Source organism: Kogia breviceps, chromosome 3, assembly GCF_026419965.1.
Source record: "Kogia breviceps isolate mKogBre1 chromosome 3, mKogBre1 haplotype 1, whole genome shotgun sequence".
In the NCBI taxonomy this organism is placed as follows: domain Eukaryota; kingdom Metazoa; phylum Chordata; class Mammalia; order Artiodactyla; family Physeteridae; genus Kogia; species Kogia breviceps.
Window position 1 is genome coordinate 156360153 of NC_081312.1, and position 26095 is coordinate 156386247.

Consider the following 26095-nt stretch of genomic DNA (forward strand, 5'->3'; position numbering starts at 1 on the left):
CAGCAGTGGGGAGCGGGAACAAGTAATAGGTGCCCTTGCTTGCTTGCTCAGGGGTGGCGGTGGAAGAGCTGGTTCCTTACATGGGGTGAGGGTAGGGGTGCGTCCAGGGGTCAGGCTGGAGGCGGGGCTTAGGAGATTTGCCCACCCCTTAGGTGGTGTGGTGTGCAGGGGGCATGCTCAGTGCTCTGCTTTTGCTCTTCAGAAGTGGCGTTTGGGTTTTTTGGTCTCTTTGTATCTTGTTGTCCATAATTTGCCCCGACTGCACATGCATGCAGTTATTTTTAGTCCCTTGTAGTTTCTTTGCATTTTGTTGCTTGAGGAGACATTTGTCACAAGTATTGCAACAAAGGGTGCCAGGTCCCAGGTCCCATCCTGTCTCCCAATGACTCAGGCCAAGCTCCCTCCACTCCTGAATTCACTGCTGAGTGTGGGCTGGTGCCACAGACGATGCCTGGGTCTGACATACTGTGTGGTACAGCAGCCCCATTCCGATACTGGTGGGTTCAGGCCCCACGTGGATAATCAGACCCTTCATCTGGGTCCCTCCACCCGGGGTTCTGTCTTCACCTGGCACTGTCTGGAGGCCGCTTAGAGAGGACACGATGACAGCTCTTGGACCTCACGAAGATGCTGCTGCTTCCCACCCTGTGGACCTGAAACCTCCTCCTGCACAACAGGAGTCTCTGGTCACATTTGAAGAGCGAGGGGTTGGATGGATGAACAATCTGCTCCTTTAGAACTTGCAAACATTCGTACAGAGGATGTCCTCTGACCAAGATGGAATCAGACTAGGCATCAATGCCGAAAACACAACAGGAAAATCTATAAGCACTGAAAATTACACAACACACTTCTAAATAATCCATGCATCAAAGAGGAAGTCTCACATGACATTTTAAAATACATGGAAATGAATGAAAATTGTGATGGTTAATTTTAGGCATCACCCTGACTGGGCCACAGGATGCTCCTATCTCTGGCTAAATGTTACTTCTGAATGTATCTGCTAGGGTGTTTTGGGAAGAGATTAATAGCATTTGAATTGGGACACTGAGCAAAGCAGATGGTCCTCCCCAGTTTGGGTGGGCATCATAGAACAAAGAGGCAGAGGAAGATTGGATTGGCTCTCCATCTGACTGCATGAGCTAGGGTGTTGATCTCTTCCTGCCTTCCGTGCTGCTGGTCCCGAGACCTTCAGCCTTGGACTACAGCTCTCAGCTCTTGGACCTTTAAACTACATCACCAACTTTCCTGGCTCTCTAACTTGTAGATGGGAGATCATGGAACTTCTCGGCCTTTGTAATTGCACGAGTCAATACTTTACAACAAATCTCTCCCTATATATATGTGTGTGTGTGTGTGAATATATTTTTTAGATGTGATTAATATTTAAATCACTAGACTTTGAGTACAGCAGATTACCCTCCATAAAATGGGTGGGCCTCATCCAATCAGTTGAAGGCCCTTTTGTTGTTGAGATGTCACACCATATACAAAAATTAACTCACAATGAATCATAGAACTAAATGAAACACCTAAGACTATAAAACTCTTAGAAGAAAATAGAAATAAATCTTCATTACCTTGGGTTAGGCTACATATGACACCAAAAGCAGAGACAACAAAAGAAAAAAATAAATTGGACTTTATCAAAATTAAATAATTTTGTGCTTCAAAGGATATGAAAAAGTAAGAAGACAACCCACAGTATGGGAGGGGAAAAAACTGCAAATAGTATATCTGATAAGGGACTTGCATTTAAAATACATAAAGAATTATGACATCTCAACAATAAAATTCAAATGACCCAGTTAAAAATGGGCAAAGGATCTGAATAGATATTTCAACAAAGAAGACATTTAAAAAATGCTCAACATCATTAACCATTAGGGAAATACAAATCAAATCCACAATTAGATATCACCTCACACTTACCAGACTAGATCTGACTAGCATGAAAGTCAGATCACAACAAGTGTTGGCAAGGATGTGGAGAAATCAGAACCCTCATACACTGCTGGCATAAATGTAAAACGATGCCACCACTTTGTAAAATAGTCTGGCAGTTTTTAAAATGGTTAAGGATATTTTTAAATGGCTCAACAATTCCACTCCTAGGTCTATTCCCAAGAAAAGTGAAAACATAAGCTGACACAAATACTTGTACACTGATGTTCATAACAGCCTTATTCATAGTAGGCAAGCAAACTAAATGTCCATCAATTGAAGAATGGATAAATAAAATCTGGTATATCCATACAACAGAACATTATTTGGCAATAAGAATAAAGTACTGATACAGGCTGCAAAATCAGCAGAAGTGATTCCGAATCAACTCCGACTTCTCCTTACAACATCATAAAGCTTTGTTCAGAAACATCCATTGTCATGTGAACTTTTCTCTTTTTTAATGGAATAGTTTATTTAGGGACCAAGAGGCTTTTGGGGGGATGGGTGAGTGGGTGGAGTAGAGGGAACGCCAAGACAGATGCCGCTTCCCGGGTGCCCTGGACTGGGTTTGAGCTCTTAGCGTTGAGAGTGAGGGGAGGAGCTGAGGAATAGAAGTTTCTGGAGCAATCTAGAAAAATGTCTGAGCCATGGGGTTATAGCCAGAGGTCACCAAACCTTTGAGGACAAAGTCTTGGAGGTCAGACTGGGACCCAAGAGGAGTTCTGCTTGGTCCAGGTGGCAAAGTGTGACTTAGAACTGATGGACCCCATCAGTCTTTCCACTGCTATGGGAAGACAGGCCATTTTCTGCAGAGCTCTCTCTATGTCCTTGGCAACGGAGCGGGGTGTGTGTGCACGTGTGCGCACTGTGTCTTCATAATTTGGGTATAATTTAGGTATAAGAAGGACTTGCCTATTATTTCGTGGTCATAGGCTGGTGACCCATGAGCCATATCTACATCAAATTTTAATTTTAATTTTTTTTTTATTTTAATTTTTTTTTTGGCCGTGCCATGCAGCATGTGGGAACTTAGTTCCCCAACCAGGGATCAAACCTGTGCCCCCTGTGGTGGAAGCGTGGAGTCTTAACCACTGGACCGCCAGGGAAGTCCCTCAAATTTTATTTTTAAAAAGACCACTTTCCTTCCCAGAATTCAAGAAACATTTATAAAAAAGTTTATATATTGGGTCATCAAGAAAACCTCAATAAATACCAAAGGGCAGAAAGTGTACGGAAGTCCTAAAACCTCAGTGCAATAAATGTTCAAGTTAATAACTACAGTTTAATTTATAAAATGCACTGTGTACAAATCATACCTCAACCTTAAAAATCTACCCACTTGAAACTGAAAATTAAAACCCTCTCCTAAATAAATGTTGGGTCACAGAAGAAATGGAAACTACAACTAACATAGACAGGAATGATGAGAAAACTGCCCAGCCAAACTCCCAGGATGTGGCCACCGCTTGCTCTCATCACCAAGTGAGAAGGAATGAATAGAAAAGAGAAATATGATGTGAGGACTGTATTTTGAAAGGCATGCACAAGGATAAAAACAAAAGTAAATGAGTTAGAAGAGGAAAAAAAATTGAGTCTTGATAAATAATATGAAGGCCTATTCTAAGAAGAGACTCATCCTGCAGACCAGGGGGTAGGGACTAGCATCCTCCTCCCAGCTGTGGGCCTCCAGCTGGGGCTCTCAAAGCCCCATCCCTTTCTCCCACTGCTCCCGGGTCAGCTGGGGTCCTTTGAGGTTGAGTGTAAATCAGAACACCCTGGACTGGGCCCCCCGTGGGACAGAAGTCCCAGATACCAGTTTGTCCCGCTTACTAAGTCAGCCTAATTAATTAAATTCGTCCTGTCTGATTTAACTGCCTAGTAACTCTGGATAACCAGACTGGGTCATTTGCTCTTTGCAGAGCTCACCTCCTGAACACTGTTCCCTCCAGTGTAAGGGCACAGAATGAGGGAACAGAGTGGATCCACAGGTCCTGACAGCCTGTGACACCCCCTCCTCCATCCCCCACCCTCCCCCCCTGCCCACCCCCAGTCAAGCCTAGGTGGCTCTGGCCAAAGAAGTGTTTCTGCCCTTGCAGAATGCCTCCTGGGGGCAGGTGGGGGCTGGTGGTGGGGCGGGGGGCGTCTTCAAAACACCGCCCCCTGCTGAGTCCCAGGGGAATGTGTTTCGAAGATTCAAGAGCAAAATAAATGTCCTTGTGAAGCCATTAAGCTGGGGGATGGTTTGCTACACCACCACAGTGCCTGGGAAAGTGCACTGATGTGGACATCGAATATGAGTAAAGGCTGAATCTCCTGCTGTGCGAAGATGTAAGTGCCTTGGACTGACGCATTTATGCTTCAATTAAAAAAACTCTGCTGTTGGGATAACAGTTTATACCCCTGATACGATGTACTTACAGTGGCTGGGGAAGAGCCTGGCACACAGCCGATGCTCAAGCAGTAAACTGGAGCGGCCATCACCATCATTAGCTGCGCCTTTCCCAGTGCAGGGAAGTATTCAGCAGGTGCTATTAAAGGTGGGTCTTTGCAAACTGGTCTCCAGCCAGCTTCCAGGTTTAAAAACAGGTTCTGGGTGAAGCTGAGGCCGGGTGCGCGGGCTAGTGGGGGGAGGAGGGCGTGCTAGGGGAAGGGAGCTGCTCGGTGGGGCCAGAGCTGCCGGGGGAGGGGGGGCGCGGAGGGCCGGGGGGGTACGGGGACACGGGGGGCGCGGGGGCGAGGGTGCGCGGGACGCAGGGGGTTTGCGGGGGCGCCAGAGGGCCTGGGGGCGCTGGGGGCGGGAGCGCGCGGGCAGCGGCCAGGGGCGTCTCCCAGTCGGCCCGCAGGCGCCGCCTCCCTGGCCCTTCACCGTGACCTCGGCGCAGCGCTCGCTCTGACTCGCGCTTTTCGCTTGCTCTGCGGGGCGTTTCCGGGACCGGAGAGGTCGGCGAGGTCAGCGCGGGCCCCTCGCTGCCTCTGCCTGCGGGCGGCCGCGTGTGCCACAGAAGGGGCGACTGAGCGAGCGGCGAGGTTCAGAGTATCCCCAGGCGTTCTGCACCCCAGCCCTCGCCCACAAAGCTGGGAGCGGGGCGGGAGGAGGTGTCTGAGTGCCTTTGACTCGCCCAGTGGCGTAAGGCATCGACAGTTCTGCTAAAGTGGGGTCGGTGCGCAGGTGAAACTCCCTGGGCGCCAGGGGCCAGGCTGGACCCCGCCTGCCCTCCGGGAGCCCCCGGTCTGTCTGGAGGCAGGCGAGCACAGACGTGGTTCCCAGATGAAGCTACAAGCGCAGGCTGCCGGAGAGTCCAGGCTGGGGTCCGCACGCTGGGAAATGTCTTCCAGGAGCCGCAATCCGAAAGTGTGAAGGGATTGGTATGACCTCACCCATCCAAGAGGGCAGCGAGGCCCCACGGCAGGAACAGGACAGAAAGGCCAGGGACAGCAAAGATCCAGGGGAGAGGATTCTGGAGGATGCTCGGTTTGGTTAGAGTTTAAGGGTGAGAGAACGTTGGGTGGGCAAGATTAACCGGCATCGACCATTAAGACCTTAGCTCATATTAGCACCTCATCAGCCAGCCAGGAGTATCTGATAGAGAAGAAGGAAGGCAGGGGTGCAAATCCCGAGAGACTGAAAGGATGAGCAGACTGGGGCCATCTCAGAGCAAAGCAGGGTCTCATATTGGCCAAGAGCCTGTTAAGGTGTATTTGTCAGGAGCCCTATGCCACAGCAACAAACAGCCCCAAATCTTAGAGTCCGAGCACAGCAAAAAGTTTATTTCTCACACACAGTACACTTCAGATCTGGGCAACTCTCGGGGACACGATTAACCGAGTGGCAGGTGGCCCTCCAAGCTGCACCCATGCTGTGGCTCTGTCTCCCCTCGAGACCTCCTATCTGGTCATCGTGTACAGAAGAGGGAGAGTCTTGGAGAATCATGCCTCCCCCTGGATGTCACAGACAGCATTCCACTTACAGTGCATGGCCACAACCAGTCACGTGACCCCTGACCGTGAGGGACTTAATAGTGTCACCTCCCAAGGAACTGGAAGCAGAGGGAAACCAGGAGGGTTCAGCACCAGAAGTCTCCACCCAAAGGGCCTGAGAGCCCCAAGGACCAACTCTGCCTACACTCTGCTTTGGCAGGAGGCTGTCTCACTCCCGAGGCCCTGCCTGAGTCATCTGTCAGCGGCATAAGTACGCAACCTTCTGAATGGCTTGTTAGATGTCACAATAACAAAGTTTTGTGTAAAGTCCCTAGGATTAGCTGAATCCACCCTCAGACAGACCACCCCTCTCCTCTCCGGGTGAGGTCCCTGCTGGAAACACAAGCTCTAGGATGGTGAGCAACGAATTTAGCAGGGGCGTATACTGCAGAAGTTCATGGCTGTCTGCCCAATTTCCTCTTCCCTCCTGCCCTCACGGGAGTGGGCATATGACCCCGGACTGGCCAAGCTCTGCCTCCCTGGCACAGTGGTACGTCTGGGCTGGGAATACAAGCAAGGGGACCAATCAGAGTGGCCTCAAGGGCTTGAATTCTTTTCTGTGAGGCTCTGGCTTGTCTGAATAGAGCTATTGATGGTCAGCTTGCCACTCTGACCATGTGGAGGAGCTGGCCCCAGGAAGAATCCAAAAGGGTGGGGGAAAAATAGAATTACAGAGAGAGAGAGAGAGAGAGAGAGAGAGAGAGAGGGAGGGGGAGGGGGAGGGGGAGGGAGAGGGAGACAGAGAGGGAGAGGTTGACATAGTGACTATGGCTGCAATGTGAGCTCCTCGATCCAACTATGCCTGAAGCTAGTAATCCAGTTACACAGCCAATTAAATTCCTCTTTTTGTTTAAGCAAGTTTGAACTGTATCTTCAAGCAATTACAAATGAAAAAAAAAAATCCTTATACAATTACTCAATGGCCTTTGGCCCCAAACCCTAACACAGAATCTTCTTAGCTGGGCTGTACTGCTAGGATCCCTTCTTCTGCTGAAGCTAGGGTTCTAGGGCCCTCCTTTTCCCTAAGACCAATCTGTTAGTGAAAAAAGCAAGTTATGTGGCCTGGGTGTGGGAGCAGGAAAGGCCCAGGCCCTCCTACTGGGGCTGTGTTTATCCTGGGGACGTCCCTCTCATGCCCAATCTTTCTCTTTCTCTTCAGTCTCATGTACTGTGGTTCCAGGGGTCAGGACCTGATGGAAGTGGGGTGCCCCCAGGACAACTAGAGAGCCCCAGCTCTTCGGATATAGGGGGCTCAAGGGCCAGCTGAGCGAGTCTCCTCTGCTCCCCCAGGGGAAGCACCTGGGGACCAGTACCCCAGTACAAGGTCGGTGGCTGGCGAGGGAGAGGGTTTGGGGAGCAGAGACCCTCTCCAGTGATTGGGTGGAGGGGGTCCCAGAAGGTCATGGGAGGTCACAGCCACCCACATGCGGGCTCGTGGGCTTGGAGCTTGCACAGCTTCTGTCTCAGGCTTCGTTCTAGGCCTACAGGATCCCACTCCTCTGACCCATTCTTTCCACATCTGCCCTTTGCATAAGGCTCTGATGTCTGGAGGCCTGTCCTGGCTGCCTCAGACCTGCAGCCTTAGCCCCCAGCCCCTGCAGAAGACCAGGTTCCAAGATGCAGTCATGGAGCCCAAGGTCTAGGAGGTAGAGTGGCCAGATACAGGACACTTTTGCAACACTGGGGCCATGCTGATAGTAAAATGTATTTGTTGTTTATTTGAAAATCAAGCATAACTGGACGGCCTATATTTTTATTTGCTAAGCGTGGCCACAGTAGTGGGAGGAAGGCCCGGCAGGGAGCGGTGCTGAGGTAGAAAAGGATCCCAGGCTTGCCTCCTGCCAGCTCCGTTTCCCCGGGCTGCACCCCGGCCTGCCCCCACCCCACAGATAGATACTCGGGCTCTGAAGCAGCCCTTAGGCCAGCATCACCCTCTCTTACACGGGGAGCTGGAGATAGCTGCAGGGGCACCCAGAGCAAACCCCAGCAAAACCCAGTAAGACAGCTGCCCCACTGACTTCCCCCGCCCCGGTCACCTGCCAGGCCCCTCTGACCGGCAGATACTCTCCCATGCCGGCGACCGCCCTGGGCCATGACCGTGTGAAACCTCACAGAAGCCCTAGGGGTATTAAACGGCTTGAGTGTATCTCTAACCTGGCCCAGTGACTGTCTTTCCGTGGAGATGGGGCTCTCTAGCAGTCCTGCGGGCACCCCACTTCCATCAGGTCCTGACTCCGGGAATCTTGCCCTTGTCGACAGTCCATGTCAGTACCCAGGGGGAAACCAGCACCTCACGGATGGCTGGGAACCAGGGCTGGTAACCACACGTCTGGCTGAGCTGGGCAGGGCAGCCTGCACTCTGCGGCCCCCATACCGCCGCGCCTCTTCATGGTTGCATAATCCACCGCAGCAGGCTTGAGTCGGTGGGACCTGAGCTCTGGGAGGATGGCGGCTGGATATCTAGTTCCATCACTGCCTGCAGAGCCCTGCAAGAATGTGCCCATCAGAAAGGGCTCCACGAGCACTTTCCCAGACGGGCATCACTGTCACCTGGTGTGGAATAAAGGGCGTCACAGCCACGTGGAGGGCGCAGCAACCCTGGGCCACGCTTCTCTGAACCAGCCTCTTGGGTCCCTACCCCTGCGCCTGCGCACACACGGGGCCGCACCTGGGTGAACTGACAGCTCGCCCACCTTTAACTCCTCACACCCACTGCAGTGGGTGGGGCCGCCGGGCCTCTGGTCCTCGTGGGCATTTGTGGGTAACAACAAGCACCTCTGCTCTGCGAGGTGTGTTAAACACGCTCCTCCGAGCTGTGAACAGAGCTGGCTGTGCTTTGATCATTATCACCATCACCCATATTTAGAGGAAATGGGGGCTCGCTTGGAGGGGTGGCAAGTGCTGTATGTTGCCACCTGGACACCTGTCTTTGGGGACATGTCCTCGAGTTCCTCCTACCTGGACGCCCCTCCTCAAACACTTGGCCCCCTAGGAAACCCCAAGTCCGGGGTAGCGCTCCCAGGCTCGCCACGTGGGCAGGGGCAAACCTTCCTGCCCTCAGGCCCAAAGCGTGCGCGCACCTGACTGCGTGGAGTGCAGGTGCCCGGGGACTGGGTGCGGGACTCTGGGGCCCCACAAGCACAACTTCTTCTTTTTCAGTGCCTGCCATGCATCAACTGTGACCCACTGATGTGATGGACACAGCTCAGTGCAAGGCGGCCAGCAGAAGACGGAGCAGATCACACACTGAGAGCGTCACACTTAGGGTGAGTGGACGTTGTTTCCTAAAATTTGCATCAGTTACAGATACACATATATGTTTGTGTGCGTGCATTTATACAGAAAATGTGCATGTATCACAGGTGGAGTGAATGTGGGGTGAGTGTTTTTTTTCTGAAAATTGTCTCCATTAGAGACAAATGTTTGTATTTTGTATACATACGTACACACATCATACACACATGCGTACATACACGTGTACCCTCGTGTGTGTATGGGGTTGCCATGTGAATTGCATCGTCTCCGGTGAGCCACAGCCAAGGAAGTTGGAGAAACTCTCTTGTATTCTGTTTACTTAAAGAGAAAGAAAAACAAGTCAAAGTTCCCTTGACTTCTCAGGAAACAGGCAGCACATGCTTTCAGTGCAGGCTCTGAAGGTTAAGGGGGGAAGACTGTGTCCCCAGCCGCCACAGGCACTGGAAGGCATGTTGGCATTGCCCGTGGACATCCAGGAAAGCACTTGGACCTAGGAGGCAGGAAACCTTGGCTCCAAGACCACGGCCAATACTCCAGCTTCCTGGATCCTCCATGTTTCTTACCTGCCTTACCTATGTCTTGATGCCGATTTGAGCCTAAGCATGATATCACATGTGAAGGTCCTTACCTGTGGCCCTAAGGAGACCCTCCTTCCTTCTCATTCTCACAAGCAGAGGTTTTTAACTTGCAGAGAAAACCCAAGTCATCCCCGACATGCATTACAGTGACAAAGGCCTCTTAGAACCAACCACACCCCCCTTGCGTGCAACTCACAAAGGAACAAGACAGAAACTTAAAATAAGCAACAACAACACACACGGAACCCGCCCAGTCCCTCAGCCAGCAAGCGTAAGATACACACAGGAAGGAAGTGGCCGGGGGATTCAAAGAGGCTGAGCTGCGATGTCTCAGGAAAGGAATATTTTCCAACCAGCCTGCCCCATCTGTGGTTGGGAACAAGGGTTCAGACGTAGCCTTGTCCAGTGCCCCCTCCCGGACCCCCTACTGGCAGTCTAGACACAACAGTGAGGCCAGATCCACACAGGAAGGCACCCAGCGGGCCCAGCAAACCTGTTCCCACTGGTCCTCGGGCAGGCAGGCGTGGGCGGCTGCCCAGTCTTAAGGGCTGAGAGGAAAGACCTCCAAGAAGCTGGTTTCTCCGTGTGCTCCCTGCGACTGACTCACCCACAAACCTGTTTTTGATTTCGCATCAAAACCAGCTTCAGGCCCCGACAGGTCCAGCCCCCTGGAGGGTGTCACTCCCTAGCAGAATCCCTTCGACACCCCTGCAACCCAGGAGGGCACCCCTGCAGGACCCGGCTCAGAGCCTGTCCTGCCTCTTCCACCGTCCACCCAGGTCCGGGCTCAGTGGGTGACCAGCACCCTGATTTGTCTATGCTGTTTGTTCTCTGCCCTTCCTCTCTGCCTTCCATCCGAGAGCCCATTCCCATCCCCGGAGCCTAGCTCCAGGCCACTTCCTCTGCGCACCCTCCCTGACTCCCCCTTGCTGGGACTGATCTGGCATTTTACCATCTCGGAGGCTGTACGTCCAGCTGTGTGAGCCTGAGGAGGTTGATGAACTAACGAGCCTCCTTCCCCGTTTGTAGGACGGGGATAATCAAGTTGCCAGCTGGGGCGAGATCATGGCAGCAAGGCACTGAGCCTGTGAGTGGTACCCCAGGGCTCCATCAGTGTCAGTACCAGCAGTCATGAGGATAACTGGCCTTCCATCCTCCGACAGGCGTAATCTCTCTGCAGTAGGACTCATTGGCCATCCCTCCGTTTTCCCTTAACGCCTATAGAATCGTCCCTGCATACATCAGGTGCTCAAAAAAGAAAGGTGAGGGGCAGTGTCTCCTAGCTGTCTGGGTCCTGGAGACCCTGCAGGGCGGGAGGCAGCTAAGAGCCGGAGGGTGGCAAACAGCACCCCTTGTGGATGGGGCAGGAGCAGCTGGGGTGGCCACACCTCGGCTGCTGGGGGCCAATGTCCACTACCTGGCACCCGAGACATTGGTCAGCGCTGGCCCTCCTCCAGCCAGGCAGGGGCCACTCTGCGTCCATACCCAGGGCTCGGGAAGACCTCGCAGGTTGAGCACCCGGTGTGGGTGTGCCTTTGAGTTGACGTTCCCTGGGGCCCTTGAAGTTTCTAGAACCCAAGCCCCAAGGCTGGATGGGCATTCCCCACCCCTGACCTTCAGCAGGAAGAAACCAAGCACACTCGCCCACAGAGGCCAGAGCTGACCAGGTGCCTGCAGGGTCAGAGGCTGGATGCTCCTTTTCCTCCTCCAGAGACCAGCGAAGGAAGGAATATGAAAGGCTGGCATTCCAGGGCCCGGCAGTGGGCTCAGGCAGAGGGTGATGGTGTTGAGGGCACGGTTGCTGAGGTCACTTAGATTTTCCAGGTGGAGGCTCTGCTCCTCAAGTTAAAACAAACACTTTGTTCTTGAGAATTTCAGGACAGAGAATTGTTGAGGCTTTCTGGCTTTTCCCAAATAAATGGGCTGTTTTCAGGCCTGTGAAATAGAGAGGCCCGAAGGACCAAGGCCGAGAGGGTGCCAGGACCTGAGCAGACCAGCAAGGCTGGCCTTGGACCTTTTGGCCCAGCACCAGGGCCCGAGAAGAGGAGTGCCTTTGAAAGAAGGATTATGGAGGGGAATCTCAGTGGGGTGGACCCAGGGGATCATGTTTCCATGGTGATCAAAGGTGAGGACCTAGTCACCCCACTGGGCACGAGTCACAGCCCAGGGCCTGAAATCCAGAGTCGTGCTAGAGCTCGCCCGGCCCTCCCATCGAGTGGCTTCTCAGCCCCAGTGCTGTTGGATGTCACGCAGGGTCCCCTGATCCACTAGCTCTCCTCTGTCCCCTGTAATCTCCTCTCTCCTCTGGCCTCCTCCCTCCCCAGCTCCTGCCTGAGAAAAGAGGCAGCAGAGAGAAATTCTGAGACCTCTGCCTGCCTGCCCTGTGCTCAGAACCTTCTCTCCTGGCCCATCTGGGGTACAGCGCACCCTCCGTGGGTACACCGCACCCTCCATGGGTACACCCAGGATGGAGTCGCAGATTTACCAGATTTACCCTCCCTCCTGAAACTACCAACACAACCAGACAAGCTTGTGAACAACAGGACATCGGGTGAGGAAGGACGGCGGTCCCTGGGAGACGGGAAAGAGATGGGTGAGTCCTGTGATGGCCTGCTCCCTGCCTGAGAGGTTTATGGGCTGCAGAGCAGACCTGGGGGTTCCTGGACAAGCAGAGAAGGCTCCCCAAGTTCAAGAGAGGGAGCTGGACATCCAGGGAGATAAAGGCAGTTAGGGTCTTCAGGACAGAGGACCCATAAGGAGACTGCTGCCAGGAGAGAGCCCTGGTGATCTGCAGAGGGTTCCCTGGGGGCACTCACACGCGTCTGTGAAGAGCGCCGTAAGTGGGGAGAGACTAGCGCCCGGTGCCCACATGGGGCTCCACCAGCCAGACCGGAACCTCAGATTCACTGAGTATTGGGAGAGGGCTCGGGGGTTAACTCTGATCAGGCAGGTCCCCTCTCCTAGCACAGGAGCTCCTCTAAATGCTGGAGGATGGTGAGGGGGCGGCATGGGGAAGAGGTCATCAAATACACAAAAGAACCTGGAAAAAGTCTCAACTCCACATCCCCCTCCAGTAATACTACGTGAAAGCGTTTTCATACTTGCTCTATTTCTCTCCTCCTTTCTCTCTATTTTTCCTCTTTGTTGTGAATATAATATACATCCAGGAAAAAAATTTAAATATAAGTGTTCAACTTAGCAATTTTTTTTTTTTTTTTTTTTTGTCCACACTTCACGGCATGTAAGATCTTAGTTCCCTGACCAGGGATTGAACCCACGCCCCCTGAATTGGAAGCACGGAGTCTTAACCACTGGACCTCCAGGAAAGTCCCTTAACTTAGCAAATTATGGTCAAGAAAGCCCCTGTGTCACCACCAGTAAGATGCATCCCAGTGATACCTCCTCCCTCCCTGGCCCCTGCCTGGATTTCTGCCACCTGGCAGAAAGCCGCCAGGAAGCTCTTCCTGAAATGGTTTTATAGTTGACCAGGCGTCCTTGCATCCAAGGATGATGGTGAGAGTTGCATGTCTGTGTAATGTCTATCAATGGAATCAAGCAGTGTATGCACAGTTTATATCTACCTTCTTTCTCTCAATATCATGTGCTTTTAAGATTTAACCCTGTTACTGGATGCATCTGTAGTTCATTCTATTCCTGCTGTATAGAATTCACTATATGAATATGCTTTTTTTTTTTAGTCCATTACACTATGGATGGGCATTTCCATTGTTTCCATTTGGGGGCTATCTTAGTTCAGGCTGCTGTAACAAAAATACCGTAGACTGGGTGGCTAAAACAACTAACGTTTATTTTGCACAGTTCTGGAGGTGGGAAGTCCAAGATGAGTGTGACTGCGTGGTCAGGGGTCGGGTTCTGGTGAAGGCCATCTGGAAATCTTCCTGATTTATAGATGGCTGTCTTCCCCTGTGTCCTCACATGGCAGAGAAAGAGACAGAGAGAGAAACTCTCTCGTCTCTTGTATAAGGTCATTAATCCCACATGAGGGCCCAACCCTCATGACCTAATGACCTCCCAAAGGCCCCACTTCCAAATACCATCACATTGGGGATTGAGTTTCAACGAATGGATTTGGGGGACACAAGCATTCAGTCCAGAGCTGAGGCTATGATCAAGATATTGCTAAGAACGTACTTGCATATGTATTTGGCTGCAACACACACACACATGCTAGTAGGTAAGTAGCTTCTAGAGGAATTGCAGGCTCATGGGTGTGCAAATCTTCAGCTTTAGAAGACACTGCCACACAATTCTCCAAAGTGATTACAGCGCACCAGCAGTGTTAAGATTTCCTAGTAAGTTCACACACTTACCAACCCCTTGTTGTGCAGAGCTAGTTCACTGTGATTTTAATTTGCATGGTTAAAACACATGTATGTTTATTGTCCATTTGAATATCCTCTCTTTGGAAATGTCTGTTCAAACATTTTGCCCATTTTTCCATTTTACTCACCATTCCGTATTTTTCTTATTGATTTTTAGATGCACTTTATATATTCTGGATATGAGCCCCTTGCCAGTCACATGTATTGCAAATATCTTTTTCCACTCTGTGACTTAATGTTTCTTTTAATAGTATCATTGATAAAGAAAAGTTTCTTAATTCAAATGAATCAAAGTGATCAGACATTTTTTTTTTTTAATCATTAGGACTTTTAAAATCTTGCATAAGAGACCTTTCTCTAGGCCAAGATCATGAAGTTATTCTTCTATATATTCTTCTACGGCTATGTTATTTACCTTTCCTCTCTCTTTTTCATTGTTAAAATATAGATAACATAGTATTTACCATATTCATCATTTTAAGCATGCAGCTCAGTGGCATTAAGTTCATCCACATTATTCTGCAACCATCAGCACCATTCATTTCCAGAATTTTTCATATTCCCACACTGAAACTTTGTACCCATAACATAATAATCCCCCACCCCACCCCCCTTCTCCCAGCCCCTGGTAGAAGCCATTCTCCTTCCTGTCTCTATGCGTTTGACTCCTCTAAGTACCTCATGTAAGTGCAATCATACTGTATTTGTACTTTTGTGCCTGGCTTATTTCATGTAGCATCATGGTCTCAAGTTTCATTCAGGTTATAGCACGTGTTGGAATTTCCTTCCTTTTTTAAGGACTTTTTCATCTTTTCAAGTCTATACTTTTTTTTTCAAGTCTATACTTTTTTGCACTTGGATTTTTCTCTCCTCAGCGTATACTGAAGAGGCTGTCCTTTCCCCACTGTTCCTGCAGGGCTACCTTTGTCATAAGTCAAATGAGGTTATGTGCCTGGGCCTGTTTCTGGGCTCTCTATTTTGAGCCATTGGTTTATTTTATATTTTGGAGCCAATAATCAGGCCAAATTCATGGGCTTGCCACGAATGCAGCTGCTCAGGGCCCCATGCTCAGAAGAGCCCTACACTTGATTTCATATTCTCCTCCTGCTGTGTTGGAATTCTTTTTTTTTTTTTTTTTAATTAAAAAAATTATTTATTTATTTAGGCTGCGTTGGGTCTTTGTTGCTGCATGCGGGCTTTCTCTAGTTGCGGCGAGCGGGAGCTACTCTTTGTTGCGGTGCACGGGCTTCAGTAGTTGAGGCTCGTGGGCTCTAGAGCGCAGGCTCAGTAGTTGTGGTGCATGGGCTTAGTTGCTCTGTGGCATGTGGGATCTTTCCAGATCAGGGCTTGAACCTGTGTCCCCTGCATTGGCAGGCAGATTCTTAACCACTGTAGTTTAAAATACTGAGACTTCCAATCCAAAAACATGGTTAATTCCTCCAAATATTTAGATCTCTTAACATCTAAAAAAGATTTTTACACTTTTCATCCCTATGCATGTTGTATGAATATCCAAGGAAGTTGACTTTCTTAAATTGTGGTAACAATACATAACATAAAATTTACTATCTTAACCATTTTTAAATGTACAGTATAGTATTGTTAACTGCCCACATTATTGCACAAGGATCTCTAGGGCTTTTTCATCTTGCCATTCTATACAGCTCCTTACTTCCCTCTCCCAATTAAGCCCTGGAAATCAGCATTCTACCTTCTGCTTCTAAGAGTTTGATTATTTTAGGTGCCTTATATAGGTGGAACAATACAGTATTTGTCTTCCTGTGGCTGGCTTATTTCATTTAGCATAATGTCCTCAAGGTTTTAGCATGTGTCAGAATTTCCTTCCTTTTTAAGGCTGAATAATATTCTATTATGTGTATAGACCAGATTTTCTTTATCCATTCATCTGTCGATGGACTTTTATGTTGCTTCTAACCCTTGGATATTGTGAATAATATTGCAGTGAACATAGATGCACAAATATCTCTTTGAGATTCTGTTTTCAATTCTTTTGGAAGTATATCCAGAAGTGAGATTGTTGGATTATATGGTAATTCTATCTTTAATTTTATGAGGAACCGCTGTATGGTTTTCCGTAGGGTCTGCACCGACTTACATTCCCATCAACAGCACACAGGGTACCAATTTCTCCACATCCTCGTTGAACACTTGCTATTTTCTGTTTTGTTATGTTTGATAGTGGCCATCCTAACAGGTGTGAGGTGATATCTCATTGTGGATTTGATTTGTGTTTTCCTGATGATTAGTGATGTTGAGCATCTTTTCATATGTTTATTGGCCATTTCTATATCTTCTGTGGAGAATTTTGCCCACTTTTAATCAGGTTATTCATTGTTTTTGTTGTTGAGTTGTAGGAGTTATTTATATATTCTGGATATTACCCCCCCAATCAGATATATGGTTTGCAAATATTTTCTCCTATTATATAGGTTGCCTTTTCACTCTGTTGATTGTTTCTGGGCTCTCTATTCTGTTCCATTGGTCTATATGTCTGTCTTTATGTCAGTACCATGCTGTTTTGATTATTGTGACTTTATAATATATATTTTTTTCTTTTTGCGGTATGCGGGCCTCTCACTGTTGTGGCCTCTCCCATTGCAGAGCACAGGCTCCGGACACTCAGGCTCTGCAGCCATGGCTCACGGGCCTAGCCGCTTCGCAGCATGTGGGATCTTCCCGGACCGGGGCACGAACCCGTGTGCCCTGCATCGGCAGGCGGATTCTCAACCACTGTGTCACCAGGGAAGCCCTATAATATGTTTTGAAACCAGGAAGTGTGAGGTCTCCAGCTTTGTTTTTCTTTCTCAATAATGTTTTGGCTATTCAGGGCCCTTAGAGATTCCAAAGGAATCTTAGTATGTTTTTTTTTTATTTCTGAAAAAAATGCCATTAACATTTTGATAGTGAGTGCATTGAATCTGTAGATTGCTTTGAGTAATAGGGACATATTAGCAATATTAAGTCTTCAAATTCATGAACACAGGATGTCTTTCCATTTATTTATGCCTTTAATTTTTTTCAGCAGTCTTTTGTAGTTTTCAGTGTACAGTCTTTCATCTTCTTGGTTAAGTTTATTCCTAAGTATTTTATTATTTTTGATGCATTGTAAATAGTATTGTTTTCTTAATTTCCTTTCAAGGTTGCTCACTGTTAGTGTATAGAAACGCAACTGATCTGTGTGTGTTGGTTTTGTATCCTGCCACTTTGCTGTATTCATTTATTTTATTAGGTCTAACAGGGTTGGGTGTGTGTGTGCGTGTGTGTGTGTGTGTGTAGTATCTTTAGCGTTTCCTACATATAAGATCATGTCATCTGCAAATAAAGATAATTTGACTTCTTCCTTTCCAATCTGGATGCCTTTTATTTCTTTTTCTTGCCCAGTTTCCCTAGCTAGAACCTCCAGTACAATGTTGAATAAATGTGACAGAAGTAGTCTTGTTCCTTATCTGAGGGGGAAGCATCCAGTCTTTCACTAAGTATGATGCTAGCTGTGGCTGTTTCATAGATGCCTTTATTGGGTGGAGGAAGTTCCCTTCTGCTCTTAGTTTTGAGTATTTTTATCATGAAGGGGTGTTGGATTTTGGCAAATGATTTTTGAGGTGTTCATGTGATTTTTGTTTTTTATTCAACTGACCTATTGTATTATATAAATTTTCAGATGTTAAATCAGCCTTGCATCTCTGGATAATTTCTTGGTCATGATATATAGTTCTTTTTATTTGTGGATGGATTTGGTTTGCTCTTATTTTCTGGAGGATTTTTGCATCCATATTCATAAAAGATATTAGTCTATCAGTTTCTTTTCTTGTGATTTCCTGTCTGGTTTTGGTACAAGGATAATACTGAACTCATAATAAATTGGAAAGTGTTCCCTCCTCTTCTATTTTTTAAAGTGTGTGAAGAATTGGTATTAATTCTCCTTTAAATGTTTGGAAGTTTCTAGGGTCTGAATGTTTGTGTCCCCCCCACCCAAATTCACATGTTGGAATCCTTACTCCCAATGTAATGATGTTAGAAGGTGGGGACTTTGAGGGGTGCACAGGTCATGAGGGTGGGGCCCTCATCAGTGGGAAACCTTATACAAGAGGCCCCACAAAGCATCCTCACCCCTCCCACCATGTGAAGATACAATAAGAAGTCTGCAACCTGGAAGAGGGCCCTCACCCAACCATGCTGGCACCCCAGTCTCAGACTTCCAGCCTTCAACTATGATAAATAAATTCCTGTTGTTTATAAACCACCCAGTCTGTGGTATTTTGTTATGGTAGCCTGAACAGTCTAGGGCTGAAGAATTCAGCACTGAAGCAATCTGGGCATGGGATTTTCTTCATGGGTAGTTTATATTATTATTATTGTTATTATTAATTTATTCTCTTTCTCATAGGTATATTCACATGATCTATTTCTTTTTGAGTCAGTTTTGGTAATTGGTGTCTTTCTAGGAATTTGTCGATTTCATCTAATTTACCTAATTTGTTGACATACAGTTGTTCATAGTATTCCTTTATAATCCTTTTTATTTCCATAAAGTTGGTAGTACTGTCCCCGCTTTCATTTCTGATTGTAGTAATTTGAATCTTCTCTCCTTTGTGTTCTTAATCAATCTAGCTAAAGGTTTGTCAATTTTGTTGATCTTTTCAAAGAACCAGCTTTTGGTTTCACTGAATTTGTCTATTGTGTTTGTATTCTCTGTTTCATTAATTTCTGTTCTGGTCTTTATTTATTGTCTTCCTTCTGACCACTCCAGGTTTATTTTGCTCTTCTTTTTTCAGTGTTTTTAGATGGAAGTTTAGATTATTGATTTGGAGGTCTTTCTTCTTTCTTTTTCTTTCTTTTTTTTTTTTTTTTTTTTTTTGTGGTACGTGGGCCTCTTACTGTTGTGGCCTCTCCGGTTGCGGAGCACAGGCTCTGGACACGCAGGCTCAGCGGCCATGGCTCACGGGCCCAGCCGCTCTGCGGCATGTGGGATCTTCCCGGACTGGGGCATGAACCCGTGTCCCCTGCATTGGCAGGTGGACTCTCAACCACTGCGCCACCAGGGAAGCCCTCTTCTTTCTTAATATAGGCATTTAAAGCTATCAGTTTTCCTCTAAGCACTGCTTAAACTGAATCCTCATAGTTTCTGAACTCCTATTAGACACATTTTGGACATCCTGGATGATGCCACACAACTCTTAACTTTCTCTCATGTTTTTCATCTTTTAGTCTTTTTGCCCTCGTCTGGGAAGTTTCTTTGACTATTTTCCAGCCCTTCTCCTGATTTTTTGTTTTGTTTTGACAATCATATTTTTAATCTCTCTGAACTTTTTCTTGTTCCCTGATTTTTCCTTTCTCTAGCTTCCTGTTCTTGTTCTGTGAATGTAATACCTCCTCAAATATCTCTGAGATGTTAATTATGATTTTTAAGTTCTGCTCATTGCCTTTATTATCTCTATCTTCCCAGGACAGCTGTTACTTGGTTCATCCAGGTCCTTCTCTCACGGCGAATGTTTTTCTTGGTTGCCGGTTTGCATGTACAGAGGAGAGACAGACTGAGGCGTGTGGACAGCGGGCAAAGCTCTCCTCTGCTGTCTGGGTCTATTTCCTCAGCCGGCCTCGCCCCTTCCTGGGAAGGCTGGCTCCAGTTCTGTCCACAGAGTGACTCATAACCGGCAGCCTTCAGTGGAGGGTGCTGGACCTCCTCACCCCACAGAGACCTGATGAATGAGGGTGGTACTAAGCCTGCTTCCTAGGTCACTTCCAAGGGCAAACTCAGCACTGTTAGCCATGCGGTGGAGCCTGGGTTCAAGGTAAGCAGAGTACTCACCCCACTGTTCTGTGGACAATTCCCTCCACCAACGCTCCCCTCCCCCGCCCAGCAAAGCCCTGGCCCATCCTGTTCACAAACTGCAGACTCTGAGCTCACAGCCTCTCCAGGTGCTGGGGAGGGTAGCACCTCTACCCAAGCTGCCTCCTGCACACGTACTGAGCTGCAGTCTCCTCCTCCTTGGTTTATAAATCAATATGATCATGCCTGTTTTTTATTTTCTGGAAGCACATCAGTTGGGAGTCCTCCCACCCTCTTCTCGTGTCTGCTTGGGATTGTGCTAAGTTGCCATTTCCAGGGGGGTTGGAGAAGGGAGGGAAGTAAAAGGGTGCTCAGTCTGCCCCTGGACACCTGAGCTGACTCAGTCCTCTCGTGTGTCTGTAAGTCCCAGACACATGCCGTCGTCACCATAGCCATGATAACAGGGCTGTGTGTAGGAGGCCTCATCCCTGACAAGACCAGAGTCATCCCACAATAAACAGCCTGAGCTTAGCTACGGTGCTTCAGTTCAGTGAGATCCCGTATAACCGTTGGCTGACTTGTTGTGCGAGAAATGTAATTGACTCCAAATGCTCTGAGAGGGGTGTAGCAGTTAGGACTGTCTTTAGCTGTGGGTGAAAGATACCCTAAAACAACAGTGACTTAAACAAGACAGAAGTTACTCCACGTGGGAGGAGGAAGGTCTGCTAGGGAGGGTGCAGCATGCTGAGGCTCAGGTTCCACCACTCGCAGGCTCGGCTGTGTGCGGCTTCCATTCCCAAGATTACCTCATGGTCCATGGTGACTGCTCCAGCTCCAGCCATCATGTGTACATTCCTTCCAGCAGAAGGAGAAAGGGGGATGAAGGGCTTGCCCACTCTTTTTAAAACTACTTCCTGGAAAATAAAATAAAAAGAAATAAAATTTAAAAACTAGTTCCTGGAATAGAAGTTATTCATGGTGCTGCCACTCACACTCCATTGGCCAGAACTGGTCCAGCTAGCAGTGTGCCATGCTCAAAACCAAGGGTACCACTATTAAGGAGGGAGAAGATATGGTGCGGCCCACTGAGGGAGCCCCAGCAGGCACCACGTACCTCCCCAGTGGTCTGCGTGTCCTGGGTACTCGGGAATAGAGCTAGTCCACTATCCATGGCTCAGGTGGTCTGGTCACTGCTCACCTCCTTTGCTATGGTCTGAGCATTGGGTCCCCCCAGTGTTGGGATCTGTACACCCAGTGCGATGGTGTGGTGGGTGCTTAGGTCATGAAGGTGGAGCCTTCCTTAGACATTATTCATTCGAGATTATAAGAGACCCGGAGCTCCTTAGCCTCTCCATTCCGCCTCCTGAGGACACAGTGAGAAGTCAGCCACCCAGAAGAGGGCCCTCACCCAACCCTACAGATACCCTGATCTGATACTTCCAGCCACCAGACAGTGAGAAATACATTTCTTTCTTTTTTTGTTTTTAACATCGTTATTGGAGTATAATTGCTTTACAATGTTAGTTTCCACTTTATAACAAAGTGAATCAGCTATACATATGAGAAATATATTTCTGTTCATAAGCCACCCAGTCTGTGGTACTTTGTTACAGCAGCCGGAATGCATGATGACACGCTTTTTGGGGGCCCCCATTCTCTGTCTAGAGACAAGAATTCTGGGCCCAGAGTGTTCGTTCCATTACTTGCCGGGCACCCAGTTTCATTGTTGCCTTGGCTTTGAATACGTCACCCAGCCTTACCAAGCCCGGAGTGAAGGAACTTCCGCAGGGTGGTTACTGGCAGAAGAAGCACTAAAAGAATCGGGGACTTCTGTGTCCCCAGACGTCATGGGGGACATGACTGTTGGAGTTGGCAACAGCGCTGTGCAGAGAAAGCAAACGGAAAACAGCCTGCAGCCGCCCTTCCTCCCGTCCTTGGGTCCTGTGCGCTGCGCCTCGGTTCTGCTGGAAGCAGCTGGGGTTGCAGGGCCCTGAGAAAGAAGGGACAGTTCACGGGGATCCTGGCCCAACCCCCCAGCCTGAACCCCCAGTGCAAACTTTTTCCGTAGTAGCTTCCCCACATTTCGTGTCCCGTGTTTGGATGAGGCCTCAGACACCGGCGTGGGCTGGGCCAGAGCAGCTTCCTCCTCCTGGGGAGGCCTGCCCCATAGAGAATATTCCAGACAACAAGCTGCCCGGTGCCTGACTCCCCAGCTCTACCCTGAGCTTCCTGCCGTCGGGGGACAGCTCCCCATCCACGGTGGCAGTCGGGAACATGTGCTCGCTGGCGGGGGGAGGGGGGCACTGGGTCCTGCCTGGTGGGGGGCTGGGGGCTAGATTCAGCCCCCTCTCCTCCTGCATTGAACCTTCACACCTCCCCTGACTGGAGCTGCCTTTCCAGGGCCTTTGTCCTCTGGGGCCACCTGGGGGACCTGGGCCCAAAGTCTCGGCCCAGCATCACCTCCACGGCCAGTGATTCCCCCACCGCCCGCACACTTTTAAGCAGCACCTCTGTGGGGCAGGTCCTGGCCTGGCTCCCTGCCTCACCTCAACCTCTTCCTCTCGGAGGATGGCAGAGGCCCGCCTCCCTGCTCTGGGGTCTCTTCCGTGGAGAGGCCAAGTGCCTGCCCAGGGTCCAGAGTTTGGAGATAGGCAGAGCCAGGAGGGGAACCCACATCCTGGTCCTTCTCTGCCCTGCCTGCCGGCTTCAAGCAAGATGGTCCTGAGGGTGCCTCCTGGAAACTGCCCACGCAGAGAACTCCAGGTTGCAACCTGGATGTACGGCATCCTCCCTGCTATAGCAGACACCAGAGCCGCTCTCCTGCCTCCCGTCCCTCCTCTGGGGCAAATCGCATTTTCCAATCAGCAGATCTCCTACAGAGCAGGCTCTTCTTGCACCCAGCCTTGCCCCTCTTCCTGCACAGAGGTGGGGCTGTGTTCTCTGCTCCTGATACGGGCAGGGTGCCACCCCGAGGTAAGTGAGGCCAGGTCACAAAGAATGAGACGGTCTCTACCTTTCTCTCTTGGGACCATCTCCTTTGAAAGGCAGCCTCCCTGCTGTGAGGAAGCCAAAGCTGCACTGAGGCCATCTGGAGCCTCCTTGTGACCGTCCCAGAGGCACGTGAGGTGGTGACTCTTCAGATGACTCCAGCCCTGAGCCTGGTGTCCCCTCCCACCAAGGCCGCTGACGTCACCCTCCTTGCTGGGTTTGATGTGGAAACTCAGCTTCTGTGCACCAGTGCCAAAACAGAGTTCAGGTGAAGTAGAAAAGAATAGCTTTACAGCCTTGCCGGGCAAAGGGGGGGGGACACGGCGGGCTCATGCCTTCTGTGTGTCCCAAGCCTAGGGGGATTTGATGAGTTTTATAGCAATGGTTCAGGGGAGGGGTTGCTGATAAAGAACAGGGTGTGTGCAGGGCCTGCACTCCTTTAACCTGGCCTCAGGTGGTCTCCTGATGTGTTTCTGTGGTTCTTGAGTTTATCAAACTGTGACCTTCTCTCTGGAATGAAGAATGCTTCATCAGGTAGTTAACATCTTCCATTTGTTGGGGTTTAAGTCTGCAGAAGAGCTCAAAGATATTGTTATGTGTATCCCCCGAGGGGAACCAGGACCCTTTCCCAAGGCTAGGCTATTGTTTCTTGGCTATTCCTCTCTTGTCTCTTCGTCCCCTCCCTTCCCTGATTAGCAACTGTTTGAATCTGCCCTTTGGAGCTCAGGGAAGGTCGTGGAGGCTGAAGCCTATTCCCTACAAACAAGAAACGGGGGACTCAGAAAGGCTTCCATGCCCAGGGACCCCACAGGGTCCTGCTATGTTAAATGTTCTTTTCCAAATCCTGACCTTCAACATCCAGGAGCACAATAAAATGATCTAAGCTGCTGTGTTTGGGGGTAACTAGTTATCACCAGCAGCAGTGACAGAAACGGCATCTTCCTCTTACAGAAACGTAACATCTCTTGCTCTCTGGTTGCATCGTCCTGCCCACCCACCATGCCCCTCACCCCGGAATCACATGTGGCCGTGTGAGTAGCTTTGGACAATCAGCCTGAGTGGAAATAATGTGTGACCGCATTTAATTGCTGGCCTTGACTCTGTCCCTCTTCTGAAGGCACGAGTGACAGTGCCATCTCTGTGGGTCACATTGAACATACAACAGGAACAAAACCCAAGCCTTTTATTTTCAATTGCTGAGATTTGGGGGTCATTTGTTACTATGCCATATCACGTCCTGACCGATACACACCGTGTTCTGAACACTGTGCCTGGCTCAGAGGAGCTCGTTGCTTACGGACTGAACACCTGCATGAGGACAGCAGTGTCCAGTGTCCTGTCCCCCACCTGTCCCATCTCACAGCTCTCACATCAGACTCAGGGAAGCCACTCTCAACTCAGAGCTTGCCCATTTCCACTTTTCCACCGCCAGCAGAACATGCTACTGGCCAGACCCCAGGGAAAGCTCGGCTCCCCCCAGCTCCAGGCCGGCCCCTAGAGGCAGTGGCCTGAGGCACAGGGCCCTCTGGGTTCAGGGAGCAGAGTGGCCTAAGCAACCAGAGGAAGGGTGGGGACCTGGGAGCCTGACAGCTGAGGTCAGGTTCCTGCGGTGCCCTCCAGCAGTGTGGCCAAGGGCAAGTCCTCCACCTCCAAGCCTCAGTTTCCTCATTTGTAAAATGGGCATGATAATGTCAGTGTGTCAGTCTATAACAGAACACCCCAGTGTACACAGGGTGTTATACAATACCATGTTATGCATAGGGTGACTTATAAACATTTATTTCTCACAGTTCTGGAGACTGGAAGTCCAAGATCGAGACCCCGGCAGATTCAGTGTGTGATGAAAGCCCCCTTTTTGGTTCACAGGTGTCTTCACTGGTGAAAGGGGTGAGGGCTCCACCTTCATGACCTCATCACCTCCCAGGGGCCCCACCTCCTCATACCTTCATATTGAGGGTTAGGATTTCAACATATGAATTTAGAGAGGACACAAACACTCAGTCCAGAGTACATAGCCTTTCCCTCCCAGGGTATTAGGAGGATTAAATTCCCCTGGGAAGGCCTCGCCCAGGCCAGCGGCACTGGGTGGCACCCAGCCAGTCCTGGTCCCCGCTCCCGAGGGAGAGGTGTGGGCCCCAGCCAGCTGCCCTCAGAGCAGGCGGCCCATCAGTCCTTCACCTCCTGGAGCCTGTGCCCTGCTTCACTCAGTCAGCCCGGATGGGCCGCCTGGCGCGGGTGAGCAGAGCTCTCAAATAGCTCTTCTTCCCTGCAGTGGAGGGGAGGTCAGTAAGATGATGGCAGCTGCACGCTGTCAGGCGCTCAGGCCCAGATCTCATCTTCCCTCTTTCTCTCACAGGCCACGTCCACCAAACCCAGCCATTGGTCCCTCCACAGTGTGGCCGGCATCCAACCACTGTCAGTCACACACACACACACACACACACACACACACACACACACACCACTTACCCTGCTCCAGGACGCGCCTCCTGCCTGGTCCTCCTGACTCCTCCCAACCCCCCTTCACCCTGCACACAGCAGAGTGAGCCAGTTTAAACCCACGCTGGGGCTCCTGGCATGTTTCCCAACATCAAGCCGTTCTTCAATTCTCAGCGGATGAGTGGATGTCCTGCAAATTTGTTAGGGAACTGTTGACCGAAACCACCGGCCATGGCCAGGCCCGCTCGCTCGCCTGACTTGTCTCACAACAGGTCATGAGCACGATGCTGCCACCGGGAAGAATTCGGGAGGGGCCAAAAGAGGGAGGAGACAACCAACCTCCCAGAGTCCTTTGTGCTGGAACCATCTTGGCTCAGAGATGCGCCACCACCAGGAAGGACCCTGAATCACCAAATATGGGCCAAGCAAGATGATTGGCCAGAGACAACCCGGAACTAACCCCATCACCATGAAACCCGAGACTGCGACCCACGTGGATAGCAGTCCTCCTGGGTTCCCTTACCTTCCTGCTCTCCGCCCAGGCGCCCCTTCCCAATAAAGTCTCCTGCTTTGTCAGCACGTGTGTCTCCTTGGGCAATTCATTTCCGAGTGTTCGACAAGAGTCCACTCTCAGGCCCTGGAAGGGGTCTTCCCGCAACAAATTTACTTCCATTCTGACCTCATCTACCAGGAGAAAGCACAAGATCCCACAGGTTAGGGGCTCACTCCCACAAGACAGCCCCCACTGCAGACTCCAGTCCCAAGTCCAGGTTGTC

The 26095-nt window shown here is 49.8% G+C and overlaps 2 long non-coding RNA genes across 2 annotated transcripts; one reads left to right on the forward strand and one right to left on the reverse strand.

Moving 5' to 3' along the window:
- The first annotated feature begins 4177 nt into the window (after positions 1–4177).
- On the forward strand, positions 4178–25879 carry LOC131752578 (uncharacterized). The gene is made up of 5 exons (XR_010839865.1): positions 4178–4278; positions 4371–4487; positions 9088–9194; positions 24671–24767; positions 25237–25879. It is a non-coding gene; the product is annotated as an uncharacterized lncRNA (long non-coding RNA).
- LOC131752584 (uncharacterized) lies at positions 20130–25624 on the reverse strand. The gene is made up of 2 exons (XR_010839864.1): positions 25350–25624; positions 20130–20806 (listed from the first exon to the last, which is right to left on the reverse strand). It is a non-coding gene; the product is annotated as an uncharacterized lncRNA (long non-coding RNA).
- Positions 25880–26095: the final 216 nt, after the last annotated feature.